We start from the raw sequence: 23,488 nt of genomic DNA, 5'->3' as shown, positions 1-23,488 counted from the left end.
ACACCCAAATGCCAAGGAAATAAGTGAAATAAGGCCAGAAAAGCATCCACTATGACCCAGTGACCTAAACTGACTGAAGCCAGCACAGCTACCGGAAGTACTGGGAAGAGGAGCAGGGTTATAAGGTGAAGGAGTGAGTAGAGGCAAACGAGGTACTACACCTAGAATGGACCATGCTTTTCAGAAGTGTAGCCACAAAGAGAGAGGCGATGGGAGGCAGACAGGGGTGAGTGGTGAGGGAGAGTTTTTGCTTGTTTTTTTAATGATGAACTTCATTGTGTTTATGTGAAGAAAAAGAAGCTGATTTGAGTTGGGGAAGCAAAACAGCGGGAAGGAAGAAGTAGGGAAGATGAGGAGACAAAAAGAAAGAGATAAAAACAGACACCTATCTATCAGGGAAGAAGACAAATGATACACCAAGAATCCTAGGAACTAAAAGAGAACAGGATGAGGTGTACATATGGAGGGTTAGCCTTAGAATGAAGAACAGACAGCAACTTCTGGGAGACAAGAGAGATGGAGGTAAGTATGGATGAAGGATAGATGCAGTGGAGGAGGCCAAACAGAAATGTAAGGCTAACAAGTAGAAAGTGAGAAGTCAAGTCTGGGAACTTGAGTACAAATGGAAAAAATTTTGAGAAGCTTATAAGAGGAGTCCCTGGCAGGGTCACATAGCAGAACTAACAAGCAGTGAAAGCAATGATGAGAACTGAACCAAGATGGATGTCCTAAATCCGGGGTGGCATCTATCCACACTGCTGTGGCCTTTCTCAGTGGTGCTCAGCAATAGGTGGGAAATAGAGAGAGCCTGCTGGACTGATCCAAACTTGAAAGTATGCAGGGTGGTAGTTACAGGGGGTCCAGTTCAAATGTAAGTGCTGTAAATCAGCACAGGAAAGGTATTAAATAGAAAAGAAACATCTCAAGGTGTTTAAGAGATAAACGGATCTTTTGGCTTAATCTAACAGACTGCTGTAAGGTTTCAAAGATGTACACAATACAATGGCTCCTAATGCTCCCAAATGATAGTCAGTTGTGAAATTAAATAAAATGATAAATAGTGTGTCTCGCTGTTCTGCAAAACTAAATGTATACTAAATTTTAAAAGAGTATTTAATTGTCAAACAAATTACAAGGTACCATGCTGCCTGGACATTTTTTATATACAGATTCATGGGATTTTCCCTATCTTCAGTGAATGAGTCAAAATTATGACAATGCTTACAAAAGTAATTTTCAATCTACCCCACTAATTGTATTCAGCAATGTGGAGGCACGCTTACCTTTTTGGGGGGTGTTATAGTTTTCTGGACAGCTTAAAAACACCTAGTATAAATCTAGATATAGTGGTACATATGTATATTTGAAATAGAAAATATTTTAAAACTAATTATTTAGAGGACTATATTTCAAAGGGAAGTGTCTAAGTGAAACAAAAAAAAAAAGAGCATTTGCTTAACAGATTGAAAATTGGATCACAAATAGATATTTTCTATTACATGAGACAAATGGTATGAAACAGGCAGGCAGAGTTCTGAAAGTGTGAAAGAAGAATTATTCACCCGATGAATCAATATGGCTCCATATGAGCAAATGGGCTTCACTGGTGGTAAGAGCTAACACTTATCAAGTGCTTACGATGTGCGAAGCACCGATCTAAGCATTTTTACATATACTAACTCATTTAATCCTCACAAGAACCTCAATAATAGGACCAATAATAGTAGGTACTATTATATTACCAATGAAGAATATTAACACAGAGAGGTTAATTAACATGCCCAAGGCCAGACAGCTAGTAAGTAGCAGAGCCAGAAGTCAAACCCAAGAAGTCTGACTCCTCAATCGGTGCTTTTGACCACTCTGTTATGCCCTGATATGGAATAGTTTTTGATACCTTCATTTCAGCTGGTTTGTAGCAGCGTATGTTGGGATCTTCCAGTGATGTTCTATATCCATCTCTCAAGAAACGTTTAAATCCATATTTTCCTTTTAATTTTCTAACCACTTTATCAAGTGTCTGGCTAAACAGAACTTCATCATCCAGGGCAAATGCAGGATAAGTGATGCAGGGGAGCAGGGCAGCATCTGTGTTCTGGCAGCAATAAAAAAAAAGAAGGGACTGTAAGTGCCTGCAGTGATATGATCAACACAGCCCAAGGAGAATCATGGAGATGAAAAGCCGATAAAAATAAGTCAATAAATAAGGAATAGATAATAAAAGGTAAGTAAATAAGAAATAAGTCAATAAATAAGTCAATAAAAGTCTTTAACTGACAGTGAGATTGCTGTGCTACAAGGGACACACAGACGCTTATATGGTATGGTTTAGTGAAGCTTACAGAGGAGATAAAACTTTATTCACCAATAAGGAGTATTTTCAAGGTTCAACACTGGACTCAAACTTTAAGATATTAATTAAGGCAGTGTGTAAAAATTTAACACCAATAACTAATCATTAAAACTTAGTTTCTCATAACAATTTTTTGGTATCAGTGAAAAACACAAAACAATCTAAATGTCCAACAATTAGATAAGTAAATTAGCAGCCATTAAAGTTTATATTGTAGAAACATTTATTGATCTGGAAACATGTCCATTCATAGAACCAGATTATCAAATATTATGAACAATATTCTCCCAGTATTATAAAATGAAAAGTATATATGTATATAAAAATATATAAAAACATATAAACACAAATGTTGTCACCCTAAGATTATAACTGAGTGGTGGAATAACGAGTGGATATTATATTATTATTACTTGCTTATTTGTGGGTTTTGTTTTTCTTTGATCATAATCCTGCATTACTTCTATAAAACAGTTATTTTTAAATAATTAAATTATTCCATTTTGAGTGTTTTCTAAGAATAGAGCCATAAATAACCCCTATAAAAATCCGCAATTGCGTACTATAGGCATATAAAAGTTTATCAGCCAAAAAAAATTGTGACTCGAATGAGAGAAAAGAAGCATGAAAAATAATTTTATTCAAAAGGAATATAAATTATGAAAAATATTTTTCTAATATTCTGTGACAAAAAAATTCATTTTGGTATAATGTTGCTACTCCCTCCTGAAAAAATAAAAGGTCTACTTTTCTCCTGTTCTACAAAAGACTCGAAAGACAAAGCAGCTGTGTCCACAGCTCTGCTCACTTCCTGAACAAGACCTCCACAGACCAGGCAAGTGAGAGGCAACGTCTATTCTCTCTTCTCTTCTCTGCTGGCAACCTCTAACATTCTGGAACACATTCTTAGAAAAGTAAACAAAATTACATAACAATCATAAACGATAGCTCTTATTAATTTATTATAAAAATATCTCACATGAGATCTTGATTCTCTGGGTAAGAGTGAGCACAAAGTTTGCCTATTGCGATTGTGAGCATCGAGATCCACAAATATAACCGACCAAGAACAGCCCTGGAACAAGAAAGAGAAAAACATTTCCTAAATTAAGAAAAAACGACTTGTAGAACATTGGGCATTTTGACTGTAAGAAATTTCACAAAAACACTAACACTGGTTGCATTGAGAGTGGCATTACAGAAGATTTTAATTTTCTTTTTTTATACTTTCAGCACTTCCCAAATTTCTTGCAATAAACATTTATTTTATAATCATAAAAAATGTTATTTTTACATTTCCCTATTTCTCCTCAGTCTTCTTATAAATCAAAATGTATTGATTGTAAGATACCTAATCAATTAAGGATATTCATGTTAATAAAAATACAAATAGTTTACTCACATTTTTGACAAGGAATAAAACAAGAACCAATTTGAGTTCACAAAATCTGAATTGTACAGTCCTAATAAAGAATGTTGATTATATGATCAAACTAAGCAAATTTAGATACAATCTAGAATTATAGATATAAAAACTACTTGATTAAAATATAGAGACAGGAGAATCTCAAATAATAAAAATGCAAATAAAAGCTAATATTCACTGTGTGTCAGGCACTGTGCTTTATGCTTCACATGGATTATCTCATTTAATCCCCATATATAGAGGATTATTATCCCCATTTTACTGAAAAAGATGCTAAATCTTAGTTTAATAGAGCACGGGTTCAAAATCAAGTCTCTAACACAGAAGCCCACACCTTAACCACTAAGTTATACAATTTCCCACAATAAAAAATATCTTTCAAGTAAGAGCCAAAAAACTTGAACAAAAAGACAGGTGTAACAAAAAATGTCAATTGGTCTGCTAACCAAGTTAAAAAAAATTTAATATTTAGCCATTAGTGCTTTCCGTATTTATGAGCATAGCCATAAGTAAACATAGCTTTGTTCTTTTACTGGGGAGCTAAACATTTTGAAAACACAGAGAATGAAACTGGAATACAAATACAGCTTCCATTACAAGAGAATACTCAGAAAAACACATGGGGAAGGGAAGAAGAGAACTATCATTCTAATTCTCACCAACTTCAAAGACGCATTCACTCTGAAACTAAAATACCTCAAATCAATCACCTAGACTGAAACTCAATGTCTAGTGGTACTAGGCCCTACCTCCAAATATCAGACTCACTATATGTACATTTTTCCTGTTAACCCACGTACATACATGAGTATTAGCTCATAAAATAGAATGATTTCTCAGGCCGGCCCGGTGGTGGAAGTGGTTAAGCGCGCACGCTCCGCTGCGGCAGCATGGGGTTCGTCGGTTCGGATCCTGGGCGCGCACCAACACACCGCTTGGCAAGCCATGTTGTGGCGGCGTCCCATATAAAGTGGAGGAAGACGGGCACAGATGTTAACCCAGGGCCAGTCTTCCTCAGCAAAAAAAGAGGAGGATTGGCAGATGTTAGCACAGGGCTGATCTTCCTCACCAAAAAAAAAAAAATAGAATGATTTCTCATTCATAATATCATTTCTTAAATCTGTTTTAACTCTGACGAGTAAATTAATAAATGAAGAAGAAATGAGTGAGGCTGTCATTCTACAACCAGATTAACACTAAACTGTCCTTTCTATTATTTGAAATTCCCTAGTTTTCATATCCACTGACAAAATTGAATTCAACAAAGCTTCATGCGGTATCTGCCACTGTCAGAGTGATGTGTTCTCTGCTTTGAGGAAAACAAGATAGAACTTGACCTCTGCTCTCAAGGAGCTGACCCAGGTGATATTCAGTCCTAACCAGATGAATATTAAACAAAACAAAAAGACTGCACATGGCAGGCAATACATGACGATGTACCAAGATATGGGCCTATGTACCAAGTGAGTGGCTTAGATGAGAGAATAATAATGATAATAAATCTCTAAAGGTAACATAAAAAAAACAAAATAGGGAACCTGGGATACTTCATGGAGAAGGCAAGGACCAAAGCTAGGATCTGAATTTTTGTGGGAAGGGGAGCAGGCAGGGTAGTTAGAACAAACAGCAGAGAAATGAATAGGTATGAGATGTTGGGAGCCTGTGAATACACAAAATAACAGGACTTATAATTTATCTTTAGGCTCATAATTAATAAAGTTAATTGCATGCCAAATCAGTCTGCCTTGAACTGAATTTTTAAAAGATAAAATCTAACTAGTGTAATTTATAAATAATGAAGTGAAATAGCAAATTTGGCAATTCTTGCCATTATCTGATTAATATAAACAAGCCAATTTCTATTTTCTGGCCACGAATAAATGGTTTATTTATCTAAATTCATCAAAGTATTTGTTCAGGTTTCTTCCTCTGCCAGCCTCTAAGAAATATGCACAAAGGGAAAAATAATTTCATAATATTACTGGATTTTAACAGTGAGAGCAAATGCTAGTTAACTATATTGTGTGGCTGTCCTCTTAAAAAATATACCATGCTTAGGCATAGGGCCAAGATTCACAGGAAGATAAAATTCACCATAAAATTCACCTAAGACCATGGGCACCTATTCCTCTTCAGAAGCAAATTTTTAAGAAAGTCATCAAGGAGACCCTACTTATGGAATTAATTATCACCAACTTTAAATCATCAGACACATTAATTTTATGCCTGCAAATTTCAAAGGAAGTTTGATATGTCTGCATTGCTTTGAATGCTCTGCATAACATGAGCAATTTCTCTAGTCATTACCTTTTAGATTCTGGCCTCAGCTCATTTGTCAGTATTGTGATTTCTCCAATCAAAACCAGGAATATGAAAGGATGTTTTATATGTATATGTCACTCCAAAGTATCTGATTAACACTGTATATTTTATTTTCATCTTCCATTTCCTGAAATTATCACAACTCTACCATCATATCCTGACTCCATCTACAGAGCATATTTTAAGACTGATAGCTCAAACTGTATTCCCAAACTGAGTTTCTATGACTACTTTCTAGTAAATACACTAGAAGATGATTCAACCTAACCACTGTCATGGGGACTTGAGTTCCAATGGTGGGGAAGAGCTGCACTGAACCATCTACCTCAGACTCCATGACTGCAACAAACACTTTTGAGATGGTACCTAAAGCCAAGGGTGACATCTATGACCATAAGACACTGCTGATCTCTTTAGTCTCAATTCAAAGGGAAATGATTTGAAGGATCGTCTGGGCCTTTCTTTACCCCATCAATCACTTCTCTGAACCTGAGCTAATAGGCTTGCTGCCACATAGCATCAAAGCATAAAACAAGATGAACCCACTCAGTGTATCTACTACACATGATTTCTGTTCTTCTGAATGCAAAATCATACCACAGAACTACCATCAGGAGACTTTCTTCCCTAGTTCAGCATTAAGCTGTTCTTGAGCTCCGTGGCAGAGCCTGGAGAGCAGGATTCTTACAGAAAGGATATTTACTGATGGGAATTACCCCTCTGCATCATGGCTGTGGTGGCAATGGGCATGTAAATAGTCAACTTTTACTTACTGGCCCAACAGTAGCTTCCAGCAGCCCCTCTCACAAGCCATGCTTCTCTTTTCTACAGAAGATTCTACTCACATGCGTTAAAAGAACTTTCCAACTACAGAGCGAGGTGAACCTGAGTAGTAATTCTTAGGGTTTCAGAAAGGGGAGAGCTGAGACTCAGACCCAGGAACCACAAAACTGTTGCTTAGCATGTCTATGACATTTGCTGAGTGTGAATTATAATTTATTTAAAAATTATTATTTAAATAGTGTCAAATATCACTTAAATATTATATATGTCACTATATTTATAGAGAATATATTTGAAAGTATGATGAAATATGTGATTCTCATATTGATGAGTATGTTTCTAAATGCTCCAAATTAGCCTTTATTATAAACTTATCACTAAAGACATTAGGCCATTTTATCACATTTTCTTCTTAGATATTTTCTGCCAAAGAAAAATAACTTGCTTTCACAGGGAAGATTTAAATGATAAGGTTTTTTCCTTGAATAATAAGACAAGTCTGACATTTTAAAAAAAAGAAGAAAGGAAGTGTAAGAACACATAATAACCATTATCAAAGCTAAAAGCTTATTCCACCCAACAATTTTCCATAAAAATAAAAATTAACATTTATCTTATCTCATACACTGAAGCACAAAAAGGGCAAAAGGCAAGCCTTTCACGCTGTTTGCCAAGTGGATGTCTCATTCAGAAGTTCAACAATTAAGAAGAAAATAATGTGGTCAAAAGGTAAAAACTTCCAGTTATAAAATAAATAACTCATGGGGACGTGATATACAGCATGGTGACTACAGTTAACAATACTGTACCGCATATTTGAAAGTTGCTAGGAGAGTTGATCTTAAAAGTTCTCACCACAAGAAAAATAAATTTGTAACTACGTGTGGGTTTGGATGTTAACTAGACTTATTATGGTGATCATTTCATAATATATACAAATACTGAATCACTATGTTGTACACCTGAAACTAATATGTTGATTACACCTCAATAAAAAAATTAAATTTTTTAAAAAAGAAGAAAATGGCTTAAAAGTTTTCAAAAGCAAATGCACAGTTCTCACCTCTAAAGGTAGAAAGCATTCAAGATTTAAGATTTCCTGTACTAATAGTTGATATTCCAGATTCATTACCAAGTGGCTTTGGTTTAATTCCTGTTCTGCCTCTTTGTTGCATGACCAGTGAAAAGCCACCTCAACTCTGTGACCACTCATTTTGAGAGAAGGGCCCTTCCAGCTCCAAAGATCTAAGATTGTCTGAGTTGCGATCAATAGGTGTACTTTTTCAAAGCTCTAAATTAATTTAGTTAAAGACACATGATCAGGTCTTCTAAAACACTACATCAACAGTTTTTGGAAATAGCTGAGAATATTCATCTGATCTGAAATCCCTCAAATCTTGAGGAGGTTTCTATAGGTTTTCATTTGAATAAAAACATTTCTTTGTTACATCAGTTCTTTTCCCAGCCACTGACTTCTAATTAGACCACAGCCCATTGAAGGACATGGAGCAATATGATAAAATGATTAAACACTGAAAAGATCATATGCACTCTTAAATGTGCTACTATTTAGCAGGTATATTTTTAACTTTGCTGTAGAGGTGGGAATTTTAACATTAACAAAGTCAGGTTTCTGTAATTCTCCACATCAGAAACAAAAATGAAAGGGAATTGGTAAAACTAGGATACTGTTTGATATTATCCAAAAAAAAGGAACATGGAGAGCTCCACTTGCAACATGTGACATCTATGTGGCTAAAGGAATAAGACATTATTTGTCTATATTTCCATCCAAAATACTCAACGAATAGTCAACTCGGCAAACATTTGGCACACAGCTCTGCTGGGAATGGACATGAGCTAACCAAGGTCAATATTAACTCTGCTTAGAGCAGTCGTTCTCATCCTTGGCTGAACATTACAATTCCTGGGCAGTTGGAAACATCTCAAGGCCAAGGTCTCCCCCTAGACCAATTAAATCAGAATCTCCAGGGGTAGAGCCCAGCAATCAGTATTGCAAATAATTCCACTGTGCAGCCAAGACTGAGACATTATGGCTGAGGAACAATTCTAGCAGTATATTTATAACTCAGAATCAGAAAGTATAGTAGAGCAATTCAGTGCTTTTAGAGTTATGGCTAAGAGATCTATGAAAGCTTCCTGGGAAAAGTAGGCTGAAGACAGAGCCCTGAAACATGGGTAGTTAGGAAAGGTAGCATGTATACGTGTGGGCTTCTATGTAGGTGGAGGCATATATGTAGTATATATACCAGACACATAAGCAACATACACTAAGACTCAGGGACATCAAAGGAGATGGCACGATTGCAAAAAAGAGCTGACCAATACCTTATAATGTCCAACCTAGACACAAAACTCCATTCAGCACACTACTTGGTATGCCATGGAAGGCAGAAGAGCAAGACCTGTATCTTTCCAGACTGCTGCTGTAACACTATTGATTTAGTCCATGACTCCTCTAAGTCTCCTTGAAATACTCTCTAGAAGCTTTTCAGTCCAATCTCTTCATTTCCGTTCTTTAACATTACCAGTACTTCATTAACAATAACAAGAGATAATATTTATTGAGGGTTTAATCTTTGCCAAGCACTATACTAAGCTTTTTATTTGCATGAAAACCTTCTGAGTTAGGTCCTAGTATCATTATCTCTATTTTTTTAGTTGAGGAAGCCGAGACAGGTAAACAACTAGCCAATGTCACAGAACTCACTAGTGGGAGTACAGAGCGTACAGTGAGTCTCCTGACTCCAAATACAATGCCATTCTTTTTTTTTTAATTGAGGTATAATTGACGTATAACATTATATTAGATTCAGGTGTACAACATAATGACTCAATATTTGTATATACTGCAATATGATCACCACAATAAGTCTAGTTAACATCCATCACCGTACATAGTTACAAAAATTTTCTTTCTTGTGAAGAGAACTTTTAAGATCTACTCTTAGCAATTTTCGAATATGCAATACAGTATTATTAACTATAGTCACCATGATACACATTACATCCCCATGACTTATGTTATAACTGGAAGTTTGTGCCTTTTGACCCCCTTCTCCTATTTCACCCACCCTCCACCCCCGACCTCTGGCATCCACCAATCTGTTCTCTGTATATATGTGCTTGGTGTTTTGTTGTTTTAGATTCCACATATAAGTGAGATCATATGCTATTTGTCTTTCTCTGTCTGACTTATTTCACTTAGCATAACGCCCTCAAGGTTCATCTATGTTGTCACAAATGTCAAGATTTCATTCTTTTTCATAGCTAAATAATGTTCCATTGTATAGTCATGCATCACTTGATGATGGGGATATGTTCTGAGAAATGTGCTTTTAGGCACACTGTATGCTGTTCATCATTGTGTGACTATCACAGAGTGTACTTACACAAACCTAGATTGTATAGCCTACTACACACCTATGCTACATGGTACTAATCTTATGGGACCACCATCATATATGCAGTCCATTGTTGACCAAAACATCGCAATGCGCCACATGATTGTATATATATTTACCACATTTTCTTTATTCATTCATCCATCGATGGACACTTAGGTTGTTTCCATATCTTGGCCATCGTAAATAATGCTACAATGCCATACCTTTATGCCATGTTTATGCCTTTATACCTTTATGCCATACTCCTTCCTTCCTTCCCACCTACCTATCTATCTAATATACCTATATACATACACAAACACAAACACAGACATACACACACACATATACACACACAAATTCATACATACACACGTACACACTAATTTAAATGAATGTACTGAGAGTGAGGCAAGGGTGAAAAGGAAATGAGAAGTACTGAAGGATACATGTGGGACTTCCATGAGTATGTTGACTCTTCCAGTGAGAAAGAAATGTTGACATAAGCCAAGAGATCAGTGCCAGAGGCACCAAGAATCTCCAGGAGAGGCATAATATTAATAATCATGATTTCGATAGGCTCACACCCCTCAAACCCCCATGAGCTCTGATCTCTCCATTTCTCCAGCCAGAGGTCTTGAGAGAGGAGGAAGAGTGTGGGAAGTGGGCGATTTAGTCTTGGGCACCCAAAATAAGGTGCTGCTCCCCTCTTCCCAATCCGTTCATGTCTATGTTCATTCTTCATTCTTCATGTCCTGGATGTAAGCAGAGTCCATCCTCCAAGAGGAAGTTAGAGTGAGAACAGAAGTGAGTTTGTGGATGTAGGGAGTGAAAGAGAGGCAGTTGTACTATAACACTTCAACTTAAAACTTTCTTAAATTCAAGACTTCGGGTACATAGTATTACAATTGCCATAACAAAAACCATGTTACCTTTTGCATATCTGCATAACTTTCTAAAATGTATTTTTACTGACTCGGCATTTTAATTGGTTGTTGTTTTTAGTGCCATCAAGTCCGTTCCGACCCCTAGTGACCCTGTGTACCAAAGAGCAGAACCCCGCCTGGTCTTTTTGCTCCATCCTCTCACCTTCTGGTGCTGTATCAGATAATGCTCCAATGCTATTCATAGGGTTTTCATGGCCAATTTTTTCAGAAATGTGTGGTCATGTCCTTCTTCCTAGTCTGCCTTGGTCTGGAAGCTTCCCTGAAACCTGTCCACCACGGGTGACCCTGCTGGTATTTGACATACCAGTGGCATAGCTTTCAGCATCACAGCAACACATGGCTGCCACAGTATAACAACCAACAGATGGGTGGTGAGGTTCCCTGACCAGGAAACGAACTCAGACCACAGCAACGAGAGTGCTGAATCTTAACCACTAGACCACCAAGCATTTTAATAACTTAAGGTTAATTATAATATCAGCTGGAAACCGCCTTTGCCCTCCCATCTTAAGAATCTTTACAAAAATTGCTAAAGACAATTAGCCTAGTTCTTGATCCAGAGTAATAACCTGTATTCCTACATTTTATTCCCTTTCATTGACAACTCAATCCACGGTCACTTGATTGGGTGCAGAAACTTGTTAAAGATCTTGTTTTAAGAAAATTTAAGGCAACCCTTAGGATTTCTCTTTTATCCCGAAGAAAATGAGATTTAGACATATAATTACAGCCAGTTGAGGGTTAAGCTAGGATTAAAATTTCCAATTCTTTGGCTGCACATATTACACAAATTCCCCTCTACATAAGATTTACATTAAGTTGAAACCAACATGAGAACTAATATGGAAAATATATGATATATAAGGCTAGGAATATTTAAAACTGTGAAAGCTCAACAAGAGACCTGAGGAAAAAGCTAGGGAACAAAGACAATGAGAATTCTTTATGAAGAGATTTTTTTTTTTTTCTAATTAAGCAATGTTTTTTAGTTAGAAAACTAAAATTTAACCGGCAAATCATATTCAAAGGAAAGTCTGTTCAACCATGGTCTGCCACATAAATTTCAGACATTCTCTGATCATAAGGAACAACTTGGTTAATGAATGGCCAAATTAATTAAAAACATAATTCAAATAAACAATCACAGTTTATTGTTACTATTGCTGTTTTTTTTACCTGGTTGCCAAAGAGGTTGAATCCATTAATTGCTTCTAGAGCTGCTTTTGCTAAGCCAACAGAGCTAAAAGAGAAAAGGAAATACTTTATAACTCTAATATATCTGGCTACAAAATAAGAACCATTATCTGATGAATATTCACAAGTAAGTTTCTTTATTAAAACTTAGAACAACTTCTGTAGGAAGAATAATGTCTAAGAGATCGCAGTCTGACATTTCACTATTTTAATTTCTCTTTTTTATAGTTAGTGATCTTCTGGGAAAAATATTTCTAAGTTCACCTTGATCTAGGCAAATGGTCATACTATTGATGGGAGTAGTTTTAATTCCAGTATCATTTATATTCACTAACTCAAGAAAAAAAAAGATGAACTTTAGAGGAAGGTATATTATAATATGTGCACAGTAATAACAAGGTTGCGCATCATTAGCTCAGATCAATGTAAAAGAGCTTTTCTGATATCAACTCTGAGCCTTAAAAAAAGTTCTTGCACATCATACACTTACCACGGAGTGGGGTTTAATATACCCATTCAAATACTCTTTGCTTAGAGTCCAATAAAATAGGCATTACTTTATGCTCACAAAACAACTGATCATCATACCTCTCATTTTTTGCTATATTGTTCTGTTTATAATAAAATACGTACTCCTTTGCCCTCTCAAATGCCACATACAATAGTGCTGGAAAATGGGAAGACAAATTTCATTAAAAATATGACTGTCATCTTATAAATAACATTTAAATATTTTAGATCTAATATCCAGTTTATTTTACTTATTGCATTTTTTCTGTTTTTATTAAAAGCAAATGCATATGCTATTAATATCATTTAAAATTAATGATCAGTCATCATTTCAGCATTTCTCTAAAGGAGTGATTATCAAAGTGTGGTCCCCAGAGCAGTAGCATTATCTGGGAACTTGTTAGAAATGCCAATTCTCACTCCTCTCCAGGAGTGGGGCCCAACAATCAGTGTTAAAAAGCCCCCCAGGGGGTTAAATGCACTTTAAATTTGAGAACCACTGTTCTAAGCTATTCGAATCATCATTATCTACATTTTCAATGGGTTGTTTACATGAAATGTTCTCAAGTATGCATTACTTTTAATACAGGATAGTAAATAGGTGGGAAACCTTTTAAAATACATGGATGGGGAAGTGGAGTAGACATAAGTTTCCCTATTTCTCTCACTAAGTACAACAAAAAACCCTGGACATCACATAACAAAAATAAAAAGCCTCAGAAAGATGGAAAGCCAGACTGGCTAGGAGCCTTAGGATTCTAGGAACAACACTTGGTAAGTTCCCTGAGTTTCCTTTTTGCCTCCAATATACCAGACTTAGAGCTAAAGAAGCCAAAAACCAGGAAATGCCAGTAGGTGTATTAAAAAAAGCCCCAACAAAAGCCTGCTCTCTCTAGCTAAAGGACCAGGAAAAGGATAGCCTAGCAAAACACAATAGACAACAACCACTCAAAATTTAGACAGTTTAAAATTTAGAGAAGAACCACTCAAGAAAAGAAAACTGTGGCCCTACCCCCACTCACTCCTGTAAAGGCTAGTGGGGAACCTAGACTTCTACATTGAGTCTATAATAAGGAACTGCACCCAACCTGCAACCCTCTCAGCTGCCGTGTGGTGTCAGAGAAGTCCAAGAAGGAAGCCAAGACTTTCATTACCAATGAGTGTTAAGAAGTCTCCCCCCTCACACTTCAGCGTCAGTGGAGAACACACGGAAAGCCTAGACTTCCACACCTGCTTGCCAGTAATGAGGTGAACCTACCCTTCCTGCTGGGATGGCATCAGAGGAGGTCCAATGGAGAGTCAGTACTTTCACTAATGCCCAGCTGCAAAGAGGCCACATCCTCTCCCTGTTCCATAAGTAGAGGCCAACTGGGAATGAGTAATGAGGCACTCCTATCCTTCCTAGCCAAGGAGGTATCAGTGGAGGCCTACTGGGGAACTAGGCATCCCAACTGGACCCAGCAACAATGAAGAGTCTCCATCTTGGATATCAAAGAAAAACCTAGACTTACATTCCTACCCAGTAGTAATGAGGTGATGACCCTGCCCCCTTCCCCTGGCAGAGTGGTGCCAAAAAAATATAGCTAAAATAGAAAGTTAAAATAAGATTCAGGGTGTTACAACATAATACTCAAAATGTCCACATTTCAATCAAAAATCACTGATCATGTCTAGAACCAGACCCAGCCAAACTGAATGAAAAAGGACAATCAATAGATGCTAACACTGAGACGAAAGCAATGTTAAAATTATCTAACAAAGATTTTAAAACAGCCATAATAAAAATTCTTCAATGAGCAATTATAAATATGATTGAAACAAGTGAAAAGATAGAAAGCCTCAGCTAAGAAACAGAAAAGTGTAAACAAAGTTTTTACAAGTGAAAAATTACAATAATAAAAATTAAAAGCTCAGTGGACAGGATCAATGGCAGAATGGGGGAGAAAGGGGAAACAATAACCAAATTGGAAGATAAAACAATAGAAATTATCCAATCAGAACAAAAGAGAAAAAAATTGACTAGAAAAAAAAAACGAAGAGAGCTTCAGGGACCTTTGGGGCTATAACAAAAGATCTAACATTCATGTCATTGGACTCCCTCAAGGAGAGAAGAAAAAGGGCAGAGCTAAAAAAAAAAGTACTTGAAATAATGGCAGACAACTTCCCAATTTGCAAGAAACAAAAAGCTACAGATTCAAGCAGCGAGTGAAACTCAATCAGAATAAAATAAATATATCCATGCTAGGCACATCAAAACTTTTGAAAACTAAAGACAAAGAAAAAATCTTTAAAGTAGCCATGGACAACATTTTACCTATAGGGGAAAAACAACGGAATGACAATGAATTGCTTACCAAAAACCATGAAGGCTAAAAGGATGTGGCGCAAGTGTTTTCAAGCATTGAAACAGAAGAACTGTCAACCCAGAATCTTATACCAGTAAATATATCCTATTTGTTTATTTATTTACACAAGACATTCCCAGATGAAAGAAAAATAAGAAATCTGTCACCAGTAGATCTACCCTAAAAGTATGACTAAAGTAAATTCTCAAAACAAAATGATTGCAAGCAACCAACCAACCAATCAACCTTGGAACAATCAAAAAGGAAGAAAAAATATAGTAAGCAAAAATATGGGTACACACGATAGGCTTTTCTTCTCCTCTTGAGTTTTATAAATTATGTTTGACAATTACAGCAACAGTTGTAACACTGTGGGTTCTAAATGCATGTGGGAAAAATATTTATGATAACTATAATATAAATGGGGGAGCGTAACAAGACATAAATGGAGGTAAGACTTCTATATTTGCCTCCAGTGGGTGAAATAATGACCGCGGTACACTCAGTTTATATATATAATGTAATACCTAGAGCAATCGCTAAAAAGCTATACAAAAAGATACCTTCAAAATCATTACAGATAAATCAATACGCAATTCTAAAAAATGCTGAAGAACCCACAGGAAGGTAGGAAAAAGAAAACAGAGAAATGACAAGGCCTAGAACCTGAAGGAATAAAGTCCAAGCGAAAAATATGTGCCAGTTTAAAACATGTCTGCAAATTCTTTGACAGTCTTCCCATCAAGAGGTGGACTCTTATTCCCCTCACTAGAATATGGCCTGGTCTTACTGACTCTAACAAATAGAATGTGGTGGAAGTTATACTGCATGACCTCTAAAGCTAGGTCATAAAAGGCAATACAGCCCCCACCTGGCCCTCTCTTTTGTGACGCTGGACCTTGGAACCCAGCCACCATGTTGTGAGGAAGTCTATATGAAAAAACTTCATATAAGTCTTGTGGCAGACAGCTCCTGCCAAGGTTCCAGTCAACATTCCGATACCTGAGTGAGGAAGCCATCAAGCTGACTCCAACCCCACCCACAACTGACGGAAAATGCATAAAAGACCCTGAGCAGGAACCACCTAGCTTAGCCCAGCAACCCTCAGAACTATGAGAGTTAATACTAATAAAATATTGTTGTTGTTTTATGCCTCTAATTTGGGGGTAGTTTATTGGCAACAATAGGTAACCAGAAAAGAACCTAAGTCAGGTTCCTAATTCTATCACGTACCCAGAATAAGTAGGCCAATCATACTCAGCCTTGCATGCTCCAAATGGAAACCAAATAGTACCTGCATAAGAATTCTAGACTCCTGGAACCTAAGGGTTAGGAGAGCCCCTAGGGGTCATCTATTCTGACAGTTCATGCAAAAACATCCATCGTCAACTGGTGTTCTTGCTTAAGAATGTGTTCCTGATGTCCTAGGAGTTCCCTTATAGTCCCCAACGCACAAACATTTACATGCATTTAACTGAGTAATACCAGAAAACCTCCACTTACAGTGTGACGTACATGTGTTATGAAGACTGTTTGTAGTATTTTGAGAAGCGAGAATAAATAAATTATTCAAAAGGCAAATATCCAAAAGAAATACTGCACTGGAGGAGATACACGATGTAGCTAACTCAAGGTTTTGTCTTTAACAAGACAGCTAAAGGATGAATTTTGAAATTGTCTTCTAAATAAAGCATTACAAAAAAAAACAAACACTGTACCTGGACTAGAGTAAATGTGGAACTCTTTCTCTTTTAACTTTCTTTCCCAATGCAATTGGTTAAATAATTGGACTTAACTGAAATTCACAAATATGTTACTTTATTATCCACTGGTTATTTAAATCTCTGGCTACAGCAAGCTATTTAGAAACTCAAACATACTCCTAATGTGATCTTACATTTTACTGTCAAATATAATACATACTGTTGTAAGAGTTAAAAATATTTTACTAGCACAAGACATTCTCAGAAAATTAAATTACTCTATAATTAGTTATTGAATATATTAATATTAGGTGAATACTACCAGTAGAACATTCACCAATCTGGTCTTGAAAAGTGTTACCTTAACATTCATTTAACAGGGCTAAAATGAAGTGATGTTCGCTTGGGAGATAGTTTGTAATAAAAGTGGTTTGTTGCATATTTCAAAGCTTTTCTAGAAAAGATGATGGGTTTGGACTCAGTGATTGACAACCCACCACAGAATCCAAAAAATTCATTGACAAGCATGAGAACTAAATTCACATCCTCCTGCTCATTAACACTATGCTTTAGTTCCCTGAGCCACCCAATCATATCCCCTGAAACAGCAAGAACTTGACAGGACTATAGTTTTAATGGGTGCTGATGAATTGTTCAGTACAGCAAAAATACATAAAATGAAGCAGAACGGAGGGATAGTTGCTTCTATCATAGTTCAATGACTGGAACATCAAAAATGATTTAAGAAGATTAAGTAGTTACTTTAAATAACAAGCACTGTGTGGAATAAAATGGTCACTAAAAACATCTTAAACTGAGTAAAGTGGTGATATGATGGTTACTTATCTGATATTTTAGTGATGGCTTTCTTTATTGGAAAAGCCAAGCGAATAGAACATAAAACCATGAAAAAAAAAAAAAACTGAAAAATCAGATCTAAATTTCTAAATTCTCTTTGCTTCTACAGTCTTCTTTGTACCGCAAATATTAGATTTAACAAAGTAAAAAAGGAAATTATGCTATTAAATAGAAAGTTCTATTTAGGAGTTAATGTTTCAAAAACTTTTCTTTCTATTTGGGCAGATATCCACATTACTAAGTTATTAAGTACAATTTTCCTTTTTCTTCCCAACAGCCAAAAAATTCAAAGTTAGTCTTGGTGAAGGTTCAATTCACATCTTATAGATGACTCATCTCTTCTCCAAAACAAAGAATTTTGGTTTAAAGGTAGTCCCAAGGTGTAGGAATATCCTCACATAAATGAGGAAGGGGAAATATAAAGATTAAAATACTTTAATTCAACTTGGAGCAGCTGAGAAGACTACTTGGATACGTAATTCTGGGGGTTAAGAATTAGTGCTACAATAAATAGGTACCAAAAAGATATATGGAGGAAAATGTAATTAAATCAAATAATATAGGATTTTAAAATACATAGGCATTTGTTAGAGACTGAACAAGAGAAAAGAGGAGAATTAGCTGACACAGTTCCAGACACCCTGGGAGAAACTGAAAGGAGCATGTCACTTGAGGAAAGTCAAGTCAACAGAAAAACCAGGAAAGCAGGGAACACTTGCTTAGGAAACATTTCAAGAAAATCATAGTGAGCCTAGAGCAATGGATCCTTTTCCTAAAGCCCTGAAAAGGGTGAGGCAGCTGCTAGAATGCGGTTCAGATAAATGTAAAGAGATCACCTTTCAGAAAAAAATTCTAGGGTTTATCTAAGAAATACTAAATAATTCAAAAACTTGGACTAAAAGGGATACCAGCAAACCTGGGGCTGAAAAGGGCAGATCAGGAAGGGTCTGATCAAAGCATTAAGCTGAATCAAGCTGTACTGATTACTAAACAAAGATATACTTGAAACTTATAACAGTTTCACCAAGAGCATATACCCTACTGTTCTTTCAAACTTTAGAAAAACTTTTTAAGACTTGAAAATACAACGTGAAAGAGCAGAAACAACTTTGGACTTGGAGGCCAATCACCTGGAATCCAGTTCTGATTCTACTACTTACTGGGGTGTATCATTTAAAGGCAGGGTCGGGGGGAGATCGCTAAACCTTCTAAACCTTAGTTTCTTCCCGTATAAAAGGCAATAATGTTCCCTGCCCGACCTAAATAAAATATATTCTGTAACTGGACAGTGCCACAGATTGCAATTATTAAAGGACCACTGAGAATGGATGCTGAAAAGGGAGGCTCTGACTTCGGAATACTATGTGTGCCTTTTGGGGGCCTAGGGGTGGTAACCTTCTTTGATCAAGTTGCAGCTTAGAAGGGATGTGCCCAGTGTGATAAGGGAAGAAAGGAACATTCACCAAGCCAGTCGCTTTGGCCAAGGCCCTAGTGAGCACCAAGGCAACAGTCAGATTGTGCTCTGTCTCTTCTCTGACTCCTGCTAAGGAGGACCGTATAGTACACAGCTAGAGGGAGAACGGCAAAGAAAGCCAGAAGGCAAAAAGGGTGGTGTGGGTACTTACAGCAAGAGTTACTGTAGACTACTTCAGGCTGTCTGAAATGAGGAGGACAGCTTAAGGAGATAACAGGGTATTGCACTAAGCAGTAAGGATCAGATCCAACCAGGCACAGACAGTTCTGGGATGTCTTACAGCAGCAACAGGCTAAGCAGCAGCTCCACATTCCACTACCCAGGCCTGAGCACAGAAAGATACTGGCCTCCCACGACTACCGCTATCGCTGCGTCCGTCAGTGCCAAGTCCGCCTGCAGTGTCAAAATAGACCCTTTTGGCACCAGAGGTGACACATCCAAGAAGGCTTGTGGAGATCTGAGGTCAGACACATTTGAAAAAAATGTTTAGAATTCTTATGGAGAATTGTAAAGTGTTATACCATAGAAAATTAAAAGATCAATGTTAAATGTATAAAACCCATCATCCAAACCTAATGGCAAACTTCATTACCCATCCATTTGAATAGAATTGGCCTGCTACAATTAAGATTAATTTTGCATGCAAAAGGTAGCAAAGAACATCATATAATGATCTTCCAAGCCTTGAAATAAAATCCTTAATGGTTCAATTAAAGATTAGCACCTTAGTTACAAGAAAACAAGTTGGAGCCTGTTTTTTCACTAGAAACCTTCCAACACCTTCACTTTCGAGGATGGTATCTTTCACCCAAGGTTCTTTCTGAATTTACTACACTTTTTATAAACAGAAAAAATGCTACTCCAAATATTTTATACTGAAAATAATGTCAGTGGGATAACATTGGCATGTATCAAACGGTTATTAAAACGCAGATAAAAGGTCTGATAAATCATAAATGCTAGAAAGGTAAATTTTTAAAAATCACCTTTTCTAATCAAATCCACTTTCTTTCTTGTAATTTGATAATCTGGAAAATGTTGAGAACTTAATTTGGATTATGGCTGAAATATAACATTATCTTCCTATTTTTAATATTTGCCAGAATTTGTTTAATGTCTGAACTGAACTTTCCCACAAATTATTTCTCCACTTCACTGACTTCTTCACTGATTGTTACTATTCTGCTGTGCACTATAAAAATGCCTCATATGAATCATAAAACTTACAGAAAAATGTTTGTATTTTAGTTAACCCAGAGTTAACTGAAGTCCTTTTTGTTTCAATCTTTGTTATTAAAATATTCTTAAATGTGTGAGTACACTTGTATTCTAGTGCTCACTTATGCCAGGTATTCAAATGCTTTACATATATATTAACTCAATCATTATAACAACTTTATAAAGTAGAAACTATTATTATCTTCATTTTATAGATGAAGAAACTGAGGCATGGAGATGATACACAGCTAGAGATCTGGAGCCAGTTTCTATATCTTAGTTTATATCTTATATTGGCTTAGTTTTCTGTGTGATTAGTTCTTCTACCCAAAAAAATATACAGCTGTGGATTCCTCTTAACCAGTGTTTCTTAAACTGTTTCTCTACTTCAAGTCTCAATGATGTAAACTGACCTATAGTTAATCACCTTTAAATTCTTAAATCTTTTAGTGTGAAATGGATAGGACTCATTGAGCTACACTTTTTAGTTAAAAGATGACCTCCTGGGCAAAAATTTACAACATCTGAAAGGTGCAATCAGTCATTAAAGCTATTTCCCTCACCCTAAAGAGTAAAGGAAATTCACAAACTACTAACATAAGTTATCAACTATTCTTGTTTATTCAAACCCCCTAAACCACAGCTCAAGATGGTGACCACACCTCTCAGAGAAAACAATGAATGTTAAGTTTTATATGAAGAGTATAAGTATCTCTGATTAGGACAAAAATCAGCTCTATAACATGGAAGGGAATTTTACATGCAATGTATATACATAGGTGTTTGGCAATTTTAATTTCCTTGATCTTTCAAAGAGTGTCATTGTAAAGAGGAAAAAGAAAATGACTTGGCTGAGCAGCAAGGCCAAGCCGTGGACTGGAGGCTGATATGCATGTACCAACACCACGGGAGGCTGGGAAAGACACCCTGCTCCTTTCCTGCATCTGTTTATCGGCACTGAGAGCAGACTCTTCTGGTTTAATTTTAAGTGAATTTCATCTGCATCACATAGAAAAAAAAAAAAAGAGATGAAATTAACATAGAAACCACAGTTCCCATCTAATACTTTTGATTTTTATTCATATTCAAATTCCACACATTTAAATTAAAAAAAAAAAACCCTTAGAAATAAACAAATTACCTCGAATGTAGCTCTGTGCTGCCATTATTATATTTGCTTCCTCTTTCCCAGACACCAAAATCAGGCACACGGTAAACTCTTTCTACACAAAATACAAGGTTTTGAATAAAAGAGACCTAAAAGAAACGAAATAAAACATAAGGACACATGCAGTAACAGGATCTTTCGATACTGATAAGAACAATTAGATACCGTTTGAAAACCAAATACATACTTGCCTACTAGCACTTTTTTACCATGTTGAAACTCTTGTGATTATTACATTACTATTAATATTCTGCTATACCCGGCTTTTCAAATATAAAGCTTAAAATGAGAACCTAATATTATACCGTACAGATACAGAATTTAAATCCTATCAATGCTCCAACGATAATTCTTCAATGATACACTTATTACTGTTCATGACTACTGTGCATCTTAAGAATTAAGAAAAACATAAAGCACTCTTTTATACTAGATAATAATATTTGGAATCTAAAATAGCCATATGAAATGTTAAATAAGCCTAAAACTTGAGAGATAAAAAGGTATTTCTCAGTTCTGCAACGAGCCAGTCCCATGTTGAATAAACCAGGAGTCTTGGGTCTATTACTCCTGGAATCTAATTTTCCTCCTGCCTTTTCGACAGCTATAGGTACCCATTCTTATAAACTCAAAGCTTGCACTTGGAGGTAGGCTCCAACCAACAGGTCAGGAGTCACAGCTTCCGTGTAAGGATTTCAAATATTTGATGAAGTTTACACTCTCAGAAGTAACTACGGAAAGCAAAGATTACGGTCAGTTCTTATTTAATAAAACTTTAGTCATTTTAATAAAGGCAATATCTTAAGTGGGCTATGGTCCTGATTATAGGGTTTTTAATTTAGTCATCATGTTTGGTTCAATAAGACAAACTGAATATGTGCATCGAGCCTAGCCTTCATCTCAAGATCCCTCTCAAGTGGCAATATATATTCCCAACTGCCACCCTACACACACATAATTAATATAATGTATATACCTTCAGAATGACAGAATAATAACACTGAAAACCAAGGTAAGGTCCCACCAGTAGACCAGAAACTTTGAGAAATTACAGGAAGACAGAAAGCAGTAGGAAGGAATTGATCAAGAAATCAGAGCAGGAGCCGGCCTGGTGGCGTAGTGGTTAGGTGCGCGCGCTCCGCTGCGGCCGCCCGGGGTTTGCGGGTTTGGATCCCAGGCGCGCACCGACGCACCGCTTGTCAAGCCATGCTGTGGCAGCGTCCCATGTGAAGTAGAGGAAGACAGGCACGATGTTAGCCCAGGCCCAATCTTCCTCAGCCAAAAGAGGAGGATTGGCGACAGATGTTAGCTCAGGGCTAATCTTCCTCACACACACAAAAAAAGAAATCAGAGCAGAGGAAACCATAGCCCCTCAAAATGGTTCTTCATTGTAATCTAGCGTCTCTGGAAAGTCTCTACGGCCAGAGTCAACATATACATTGATCAAGAGTTGAGCAGGGAGCAGTCTACCCAGATTCTCTTACAAATGATAGACAGCTGGGGCACTTGACACCTGCCTTTTCCATTCTCCATCCCAACAGAGAGATATTTGCCCTCAGGGCCAAGAACAGCTCACACATTTCAGTGGACAAAAAGGACCTAGGATGTTGGGGCCTCACAGAAAGAGAACTGAACATAAGATAATTCTGGCTTTCCACAAAACATGCATCTATCTCACAACTTGTCTACCCAAGAGTGGAGCAGTACATACCTACAGTAAACTTTTTTTTACTTTGATTATTGGTGAGGGTCTCCCTAGCTTTCCCAACCTCTTGCTACC

General features: G+C 36.6%; 1 long non-coding RNA gene across 1 annotated transcript; it reads right to left on the bottom strand.

The window, feature by feature from the left end:
* Positions 1 to 1,932: 1,932 nt before the first annotated feature.
* LOC131402899 (uncharacterized) lies at positions 1,933 to 21,798 on the bottom strand. The gene is made up of 4 exons (XR_009219056.1): positions 21,682 to 21,798; positions 12,415 to 12,478; positions 3,333 to 3,428; positions 1,933 to 2,095 (listed from the first exon to the last, which is right to left on the bottom strand). It is a non-coding gene; the product is annotated as an uncharacterized LOC131402899 (long non-coding RNA).
* Between the last annotated feature and the right edge of the window lie 1,690 nt (positions 21,799 to 23,488).

Source organism: Diceros bicornis, unplaced genomic scaffold, assembly GCF_020826845.1.
Source record: "Diceros bicornis minor isolate mBicDic1 unplaced genomic scaffold, mDicBic1.mat.cur scaffold_331_ctg1, whole genome shotgun sequence".
NCBI classification, from domain to species: Eukaryota; Metazoa; Chordata; class Mammalia; order Perissodactyla; family Rhinocerotidae; genus Diceros; species Diceros bicornis.
The sequence above is the reverse complement of the archived record's forward strand: the minus strand, read 5'-3'. Positions and strand labels throughout refer to the sequence as shown.